We start from the raw sequence: 10,354 nt of genomic DNA, 5'->3' as shown, positions 1-10,354 counted from the left end.
CTTAGAATAAGGGACAGCCCAATTAAAACTGAGATGAGGAGGAATTTCTTCTCTCAAAAGGTTGTAAATCTGTGGAATTAACTGCCTCAGAGAGCTGTGGAAGCCGGGACATTGAATACATTTAAGACAGAGATAGACAGTTTCTTAACTGATAAGGGATTAAGGGGTTATGAGGAGCGGGCAGGGAAGTGGACCTGAGTCCATGATTGGATCAGCCATTTAATCATGTTAAATGGCGGTGCAGGTTCGAGGGGCCATATGGCCTACTCCTGCTCCTATTTCTTATGTTCTTATGTTCTTATGATGTGCCAGGATTCTTCATTGCAGTCAAGGCCACCTACGGCCCAAACACCCAAGGAACCAACCCCACTCCTGGCCAAGAATGGGGAGACTCTCATCAAGGACACCGAGCCAGTCAGGACACGCTGGAAGGAGCACTTTGAAGATCTCCTTAACCGAGACTCTGCTTTGACTCGAGTGTCATTGACTCCATCCCCAGCATGCTACCCGCCCCCATCTCAGCAAAACTCCAGCCCTGCACGAGGTAGAAAATGCCATCCACCAGCTTAAGAATAACAAGACAATGGGAACGGATGGAGTCCCTGCTGAGGCACTAAAGTATGTCGGTGATGCATATTGGCATAAATGCATGACCTCATTTCTCTCATCTGGAAGGAGGAGAGCATGCCTGCAGATTTCAGAGATGCAGGAATCATGACTATCTTTAAAAAAGGGGGACAAGTCTGACTGCGGTAACTACAGAGGAATCTCCCTGTTATCAGCCACTGGGAAAGTCGTCGCTAGACTCCTCCTCAACCGTCTTCTCCCTGTGGTGAGGAGCTCCTCCCGGAGTCACAGTGTGGATTTCGTCTTCTTCAGGGTAAAACGGACATGATTTTTACAGCGTGACAGCTGCAAGAAAAATGCAGGGAACAGCACCAACCCTTATACATGGACTTCTTTGACCTTAGAAAGGCGTTTCACACTGTCAACCGCGAGGGTCTATGGAGCATCCTCCTCCATTTCGGCTGCCCCCAAAAGTTCATCACCATTATCCGCCTGCTCCACGATGACATTCCAGCCGTGATCCTGACCAACGGATCCATTACAGACCCAATCCATGTCCAGACCAGGGTCAAGCAGGGCTGCATCATCGCGCCAACCCTCTTCTCAATCTTTCTCGCTGCAATGCTCACCGCGCACTCAACAAGCTCCCCGCTGGAGTGGAACTAAACTACAGAACCTGTTCAACCTCCGTTGTCTCCAGGCCCGATCCAAGACCGTCCCAACCTCTGCCATTGAGATAAATATGATATGTGTACAAGGGTAAATATTCGGACATGGACTGCCATGCATTGTTAGCAGGATAGGTACAGAGTGAAGCAAACACCTAACTTGGTGCAATTGGAGGTGATCTGTTGCCCACTCAATGGGCTGCCTGTGTGCACAAAACAAGAATTTTAATGCACTGCTGGAGTTACTTTAAGTGCAGCAGCAAAGCACTCTTATTAAAGTAATTGGTTGAATCCTTATGTATTTGTTGGGATCAGTTGCTATACAAATACATTTCAACCTACGACATAGGCAATCGCAATAGGAAATTGTTTAGGGATCAAGATAAGGATTGAAAATATTTCATATCCTATGGAGCTTCATATTTATTGATGGTGAAATGCACTCATCTGCCAGTATTCTCTTCAGAAATGACAAATAGCTGACATACAAGGATAAAGAACATTATACAGAAGGAAACTGTTTCCAAAGGTTTACATATATTAAAGAGTGACAAATGACAAGACTAAGAATACAGTGAACCAAGGCATTTTCCATTTAACAATTCTGAATGTTCAGCATATTTTAATTATTTGACATCACAGAGCTGATTTTATGAAATTGCATTTCTGGCGAGAGTTCATATCTGGAATCTGGGCACAGAATGTCCATATTTCCTTCCCAATTGTTCCCATCTGCCAGAACTCCCAACCCAATATGCACTCACAGTGGGCATAGCTCCCTGTCAGGAGAAACATTTCGAAATTTGTCTTAATTTTTTTGCATTTTGCAGAAGCAGAATAATTTTTCGCCAGAAATGTTTTGGACAGTATAATGTAATTAAAAAGGAACCTCAACAGGTGGTGACTGCAATGGTCAGCAAGCTGTCTTGTTTAAGATTTTCCTTCAAGTCCTACAAATGAAATACATAGATTTTTTTAAACTTTAGAAATTCAGAGCAAATACAGTCACCACCACTTACTCCGCCCCAACTTATCCCAGACAACCGCCTCTAGCGGACAAATGGCACTCACCATATTTTATTTCCAATGACATCAATCATAAAGGTGCCGTTTAAACCATATTAAGTGTGCTGGTTACTTTGGACAATTCAAGCAACTGTTCACACTTCATTCAAGGGTGATTACCTGTCATTAAGTCCTGCCAACTTCAGGTGAAACTGAACAGACCACTGCGTACTTCAGCTATGTACTTCAGAGTGACCATAATATGGTCTAATTCTTTATTAAGATGGAGAGTGACACAGTTAATTCAGAGACTAGGGTCCTGAACTTAAGGAAAGGTAACTTCGATGGCATGAGACGTGAATTTGCTAGAATAGACTGTAGAATGATACTTAAAAGGTTAACGGTTGACGGGAAATGGCAAACATTTAAAGATCACATGGATGAATTTAAAATTGTATATCCCGATCTGGAGTAAAAATAAAACGGGGAAGGTGGCTCAACCGTGGCAAACAAGAGAAATTAAGGATAGTGTTAAATCCAAGGAAGAGACATATAAATTGGCCAGAAAAAGCAGCAAACCTGAGGACTGGGAGAAATTTAGAAGTCAGCAGAGGAGGACAAAGTGTTTAATTAGGAGGGGAAACATAGAGTATGAGAGGAAGCTTGTTGAGAACATAAAAACTGACTGCAAAAGCTTCTATAGATATGTGAAGAGAAAAAGATTAGTGAAGACAAACGAAGGTCCGGTGCAGTCAGAATCAGGCGAATTTATAATGGGTAACAAAGAAATGGCGGACCAGTTAAACAAATACTTTGGTTCTGTCTTTACGAAGGAAGATACAAATAACCTTCCGGAAATACTAGTGGACTGAGGGTCTAGTGAGAAGGAGGAACGGAAGGAAATCCTTATTAGTCAGGAAATTGTGTTAGGGAAATTGATGGGATTGAAACATAGAAACATAGAAACATAGAAAATAGGTGCAGGAGCAGGCCATTCAGCCCTTCTAGCCTGCACCGCCATTCAATGAGCTCATGGCTGAACATGAAACTTCAGTACCCCCTTCCTGCTTTCTCGCCATAACCCTTGATCCCCCGAGTAGTAAGGACTTCATCTAACTCCCTTTTGAATATATTTAGTGAATTGGCCTCAACTACTTTCTGTGGTAGAGAATTCCACAGGTTCACCACTCTCTGGGTGAAGAAGTTTCTCCTCATCTCGGTCCTAAATGGCTTACCCCTTATCCTCAGACTGTGACCCCTGGTTCTGGACTTCCCCAACATTGGGAACATTCTTTCTGCATCTAACCTGTCTAAACCCGTCAGAATTTTAAACGTTTCTATGAGGTCCCCTCTCATTCTTCTGAACTCCAGTGAATACAAGCCCAATTGATCCAATCTTTCTTGATAGGTCAGTCCCGCCATCCCGGGAATCAGTCTGGTGAACCTTCGCTGCACTCCCTCAATAGCAAGAATGTCCTTCCTCAAGTTAGGAGACCAAAACTGTACACAATACTCCAGGTGTGGCCTCACCAAGGCCCTGTACAACTGTAGCAACACCTCCCTGCCCCTGTATTCAAATCCCCTCGCTATGAAGGCCAACATGCCATTTGCTTTCTTAACCGCCTGCTGTACCTGCATGCCAACCTTCAATGACTGATGTACCATGACACCCAGGTCTCGTTGCACCTTCCCTTTTCCTAATCTGTCACCATTCAGATAATAGTCTGTCTCTCTGTTTTTACCACCAAAGTGGATAACCTCACATTTATCCACATTATACTTCATCTGCCATGCATTTGCCCACTCACCTAACCTATCCAAGTCACTCTGCAGCCTAATAGCATCCTCCTCGCAGCTCACACTGCCACCCAACTTAGTATCATCCGCAAATTTGGAGATACTGCATTTAATCCCCTCGTCTAAATCATTAATGTACAATGTAAACAGCTGGGGCCCCAGCACAGAACCTTGCGGCACTCCACTAGTCACTGCCTGCCATTCTGAAAAGTACCCGTTTACTCCTACTCTTTGCTTCCTGTCTGACAACCAGTTCTCAATCCACGTCAGCACACTACCCCCAATCCCATGTGCTTTAACTTTGCACATTAATCTCCTGTGTGGGACCTTGTCGAAAGCCTTCTGAAAGTCCAAATATACCACATCAACTGGTTCTCCTTTGTCCACTTTACTGGAAACATCCTCAAAAAATTCCAGAAGATTTGTCAAGCATGATTTCCCTTTCACAAATCCATGCTGACTTGGACCTATCATGTCACCATTTTCCAGATGCACTGCTATGACATCCTTAATAATTGATTCCATCATTTTACCCACTACTGAGGTCAGGCTGACCGGTCTATAATTCCCTGTTTTCTCTCTCCCTCCTTTTTTAAAAAGTGGGGTTACATTGGCTACCCTCCACTCCATAGGAACTGATCCAGAGTCAATGGAATGTTGGAAAATGACTGTCAATGCATCCGCTATTTCCAAGGCCACCTCCTTAAGTACTCTAGGATGCAGGCCATCAGGCCCTGGGGATTTATCTGCCTTCAATCCCATCAATTTCCCCAACACAATTTCCCGACTGATAAAGATTTCCCTCAGTTCCTCTTCCTTACTAGACCCTCTGACCCCTTTTATATCCGGAAGGTTGTTTGTATCCTCCTTAGTGAATACCGAACCAAAGTACTTGTTCAATTGATCCGCCATTTCTTTGTTCCCCGTTATGACTTCCCCTGATTCTGACTGCAGGGGACCTACGTTTGTCTTCACCAACCTTTTTCTCTTTACATACCTATAGAAACTTTTGCAATCCGCCTTAATGTTCCCTGCAAGCTTCTTCTCGTACTCCATTTTCCCTGTCCTAATCAAACCCTTTGTCCTCCTCTGCTGAGTTCTAAATTTCTCCCAGTCCCCAGGTTCACTGCTATTTCTGGCCAATTTGTATGCCACTTCCTTGGCTTTAATACTATCCCTGATTTCCCTAGATAGCCACGGTTGAGCCACCTTCCCCTTTTTATTTTTACGCCAGACAGGAATGTACAATTGTTGTACTTCATCCATGCGGTCTCTAAATGTCTGCCATTGCCCATCCACAGTCAACCCCCTAAGTATCATTCGCCAATCTATCCTAGCCAATTCACGCCTCATACCTTCAAAGTTACCCTTCTTTAAGTTCTGGACCATGGTCTCTGAAATTACTGTTTCATTCTCCATCCTAATGCAGAATTCCACCATATTATGGTCACTCTTCCCCAAGGGGCCTCGCACAATGAGATTGCTAATTAATCCTCTCTCATTACACAACACCCAGTCTAAGATGGCCTCCCCCCTAGTTGGTTCCTCAACATATTGGTCTAGAAAACCATCCCTTATGCACTCCAGGAAATCCTCCTCCACCGTATTGCTTCCAGTTTGGCTAGCCCAATCTATGTGCATATTAAAGTCACCCATTATAACTGCTACACCTTTATTGCATGCACCCCTAATTTCCTGTTTGATGCCCTCCCCAACATCCCTATTACTGTTTGGAGGTCTGTACACAACTCCTACTAACGTTTTTTGCCCTTTGGTGTTCTGCAGCTCTACCCATATAGATTCCACATCATCCAAGCTAATGTCTTTCCTAACTATTGCATTAATCTCCTCTTTAACCAGCAATGCTACCCCACCTCCTTTTCCTTTTATTCTATCCTTCCTGAATGTTGAATACCCCTGAATGTTGAGTTCCCAGCCCTGATCATCCTGGAGCCACGTCTCCGTAATCCCAATCACATCATATTTGTTAACATCTATTTGCACAATTAATTCATCCACCTTATTGCGGATACTCCTTGCATTAAGACACAAAGCCTTCAGGCTTGTTTTATTAACACCCTTTGTCCTTTTAGAATTTTGCTGTACAGTGGCCCTTTTTGTTCTTTGCCTTGGGTTTCTCTGCCCTACACTTTTCCTCATCTCCTTTCTGTCTTTTGCTTTTGGCTCCTTTTTGTTTCCCTCTGTCTCCCTGCATTGGTTCCCATCCCCCTGCCATATTAGTTTAAATCCTCCCCAACAGCACTAGCAAACACTCCCCCTAGGACATTGGTTCCAGTCCTGCCCAGGTGCAGACCGTCCGGTTTGTACTGGTCCCACCTCCCCCAGAACCGGTCCCAATGCCCCAGGAATTTGAATCCCTCCCTGCTGCACCACTGCTCAAGCCACGTATTCATCTGCGCTATCCTGCGATTCCTACTCTGACTATCACGTGGCACTGGTAGCAATCCCGAGATTACTACTTTTGAGGTCCTACTTTTTAATTTAGCTCCTAGCTCCTTAAATTCGTTTCGTAGGACCTCATCCCTTTTTTTGCCTATGTCGTTGGTACCAATGTGCACCACGACAACTGGCTGTTCTCCCTCCCATTTCAGAATGTCCTGCACCCGCTCCGAGACATCCTTGACCCTTGCACCAGGGAGGCAACATACCATCCTGGAGTCTCGGTTGCGGCCGCAGAAACGCCTATCTATTCCCCTCACAATTGAATCCCCTATCACTATTGTTCTCCCACTCTTTTTCTTGCCCTCCTGTGCAGCAGAGCCAGCCACGGTGCCATGAACTTGGCTGCTGCTGCCCTCCCCTGATGAGTCATTCCCCTCAACAGTACCCAAAGCGGTGTATCTGTTTTGCAGGGGGATGACCGCAGGGGACCCCTGCACTACCTTCCTTGCTCTACTCTTCCTGCTGGTCTTCCATTCCCTATCTGGCTGTGGACCCTTTCCCTGCGGTAAGACCAACTCACTACACGTGATACTCACGTCATTCTCAGCATCGTGGATGCTCCAGAGTAAATCCACCCTCAGCTCCAATTCCGTAACGCGGACCGTCAGGAGCTGGAGGCGGATACACTTCCCGCACACGTAGTCGTCAGGGACACCGGAAGTGTCCCTGAGTTCCCACATGGTACAGGAGGAGCATAACACCCGACCGAGCTCTCCTGCCATGTCTTAACCCTTAGATACACTTAAACTGGTAATAACAATGTTAAAAGTTACTGACCAATATAAGAAGAAAAAGAAAAACTACTCACCAATCACCAGCCAATCACTTACCCCCTAGGCTGTGACGTCACCTTTGTTTTTTTGCCTTCTCCCTGTAGCTGCACCGGTACGCCTCTCGCCGACCCCGGACTCGCGCTGCTCCGAGCTCCCGCCTCCTCGACTGACTGCTCGAACTGCTCGACTCCCGCTGGCCTTTATAGGCCTCTCGCCGACCCCGGACTCGCGCTGCTCCGAGCTCCCGCCTCCTCGACTGACTGCTCGAACTGCTCGACTCCCGCTGGCCTTTATAGGCCTCTCGCCGACCCCGGACTCGCGCTGCTCCGAGCTCCCGCCTCCTCGACTGACTGCTCGAACTGCCCGACTCCCGCTGGCCTTTATAGGCCTCTCGCCGACCCCGGACTCGCGCTGCTCCGAGCTCCCGCCTCCTCGACTGACTGAAGGCCGATAAATTCCCAGGATCTGATAGTCTGCATCCCAAAGTACTTAAGGAAGTGGCCCGAGAAAGAGTGGATGCATTGGTGATTATTTTCCAGCAGTATATCGACTCTGGATCTGTTCCTATGGACTGGAGGGTAGCTAATGTAACACCACTTTTTAAGAAAGGAGGGAGAGAGAAAACAGGGAATTATAGACCGTTTAGCCTGACATCAGTAATGAGGAAAAGGTTGGAATCAATTATTAGAGATGAAATAGCAGTGCATTTGGAAAGCAATGACAGGATCGGTCCAAGTCAGCATGGATTTATGAAAGGGAAAGCATGCTTGACAAATCTTCTAGAATTTTTTGAGGATGTAACTAGTAGAGTGGACAAGGGAGAACCAGTGGATGTGGTGTATTCAGACTTTCAAAAGGCTTTTGACAAGATCCCACACAAGAGATTGGTATGCAAAATTAAACAAATGGTATTGGGGGTAATGTATTGACATGGATAGGAAGCAGAGAGTGGGGATAAACGGGTCCTTTTCAGAATGGCAGGCAGTGACTAGTGGGGTGCCGCAGGGCTCAGTGCTGGGACCCCAGCTATTTACAATATGCATCAATGATTTAGATGAAGGAATTGAGTGTAATATCTCCAAGTTTGCAGATGACACTAAGCTGGGTGGCAATGTGAGCTGTAAGGAGGATGCTAAGAAGCTGCAGGCTGACTTGGACAGGTTAGGTGAGTGGGCAAATGCATGGCAGATGCAGCATAATGTGGATAAATGTGAGGTTATCCACTTTGGGGGCAAAATCACGAAGGCAGAATATTATCTGAATGATGCTCGATAAGGAAAAGGGGAGGTGCAACGAGACCTGGGTGTCATGGTAGATCAGTCATTGAAAGTTGGCATGCGTACAGCAGGTGGTGAAGAAGGCAAATGGTGTGTTGGCCTTCATAGTTAGGCGTTTTGAGTATAGGAGCAGGACGGTCTTACTGCAGTTGTACAGGGTCCTGGTGAGGCCTCACCTGGAATATTGTGTTCAGTTTTGCTCTCCTGATCTGAGGAAGGACGTTCTTGCTATTGAGGGAGTGCAGGGAAGGTTCACCAGACTGATTCCCGGGATGGCAGGACTCACTTATGAGGAGAGACTGGATCGACTGGGCCTGTATTCACTGGAGTTTAGAAGGATGAGAGGGGATCTCAAAGAAACATATAAAATTCTGACGGGACTGGACAGGTTAGATCCAGGAAGAATGTTCCCGATGTTGGGGAAGTCCAGAACCAGGGTCACAGTCTAAGGATAAGGGGTAAGCCATTTAGGACCGAGATGAGGAGAAACTTCTTCACTCAGAGAATTGATAACCTGTGGAATTCTCTACCACAGAGAGTTGTTGATGCCAGTTCATTGGATGTATTCAAGAGGGAGTTAGATATGGCCCTTACGGCTAAAGGGATCAAGGGGTATGGAGAGAAAGCAGGAAAGGGGTACAGAGGAAATGATCAGCCATGATCTTATTGAATGGTGGTGCAGGCTCGAAGGGCCGAATGGCCTACTCCTGGACCTATTTTCTATATTTCTATGTTTCTATGTTCAGCTCTCCAATCCTGCAGGTGAAACTGACCAGACCACTATCTGTCTCTCTCTTGCTCCCCCTCTCCATTTGGAGCATTATTGGGACATTTAAACAGTGTGGGAAATGGAGAGATGGAGGATGAAGATTCCCCCCATGCTTTTTAAAATTTATTGATTACTCCAGCTACCGCATATAAATAGGAACATTGACACCAACACACCTACTATCAAAGGTGGAGACTGTAATATCCTGAGCGAAATCTCCATTTCATATGAACTGAATGGAAAGGGTTTAAAGATGGACACGACAGCTTCCAATGAAATAGTATAGTTGCACATGTGCAGTTCCAGTTTTTTTTGGTGTTCTCACAGATTGGTGAGAGAGAAAGGTGAGGGAGTGGTAATTTTAAGTATTGTGAGGTCTGTAACGTATTGTGGTGAACGTCACTTTTTCTTTTTGGGACCTGACATTTATGCACGGAATGCTTCTATGCGGCTTCCGGTAGCTTCCGGTTCAATGGCAGCAGTCACTCTGATTACAATTACACTGTCATATAAAAACATAAGACCATAAGAAATAGGAGCTGGAGCAGGCCACTTGGTCCTTTGAGCCTATTCCGCCATTCAACAAGATCATGGCTGATCTTTTACCTCAACTCCACCTTCCCGCACTATCCACATATCCCTTGGTTCCCTTCATTCCCAAAAATATATTGATCTCAGTCTTGAATATACTCATCCCACAGCCCTCTGGGGTAGAGAATTCCAAAGATTCACAACCCTGAGTGAAGAAATTTCTCCTCATCTCAATCCTAAATGGCCGACCCTTTATTTTGAGACTGTAAACTCGCGTTCTAGACTCCCCAACCAGGGCAACATCTTCTCAGCATTAACGCTGTCAAGCCCTTTAAGAATTTTATATGTTTCAATTGGATCCCTTCTCATTCTTATAAATATAGGCCTAGTCTACTCAATCTCTCCTAATAAGGCAATTCCCTCATCCTAGGAACCAGCCTAGTAAACCTGTGTTGCACTCCTTCTAAGGCAAGTATGTCTTTCCTTAGGTAAGGAGAGCAGAAC

The sequence above is a fragment of the Pristiophorus japonicus genome, chromosome 2 (assembly GCF_044704955.1).
Source record: "Pristiophorus japonicus isolate sPriJap1 chromosome 2, sPriJap1.hap1, whole genome shotgun sequence".
NCBI classification, from domain to species: Eukaryota; Metazoa; Chordata; class Chondrichthyes; family Pristiophoridae; genus Pristiophorus; species Pristiophorus japonicus.
Note: the sequence above shows the minus strand (reverse complement) of the source record.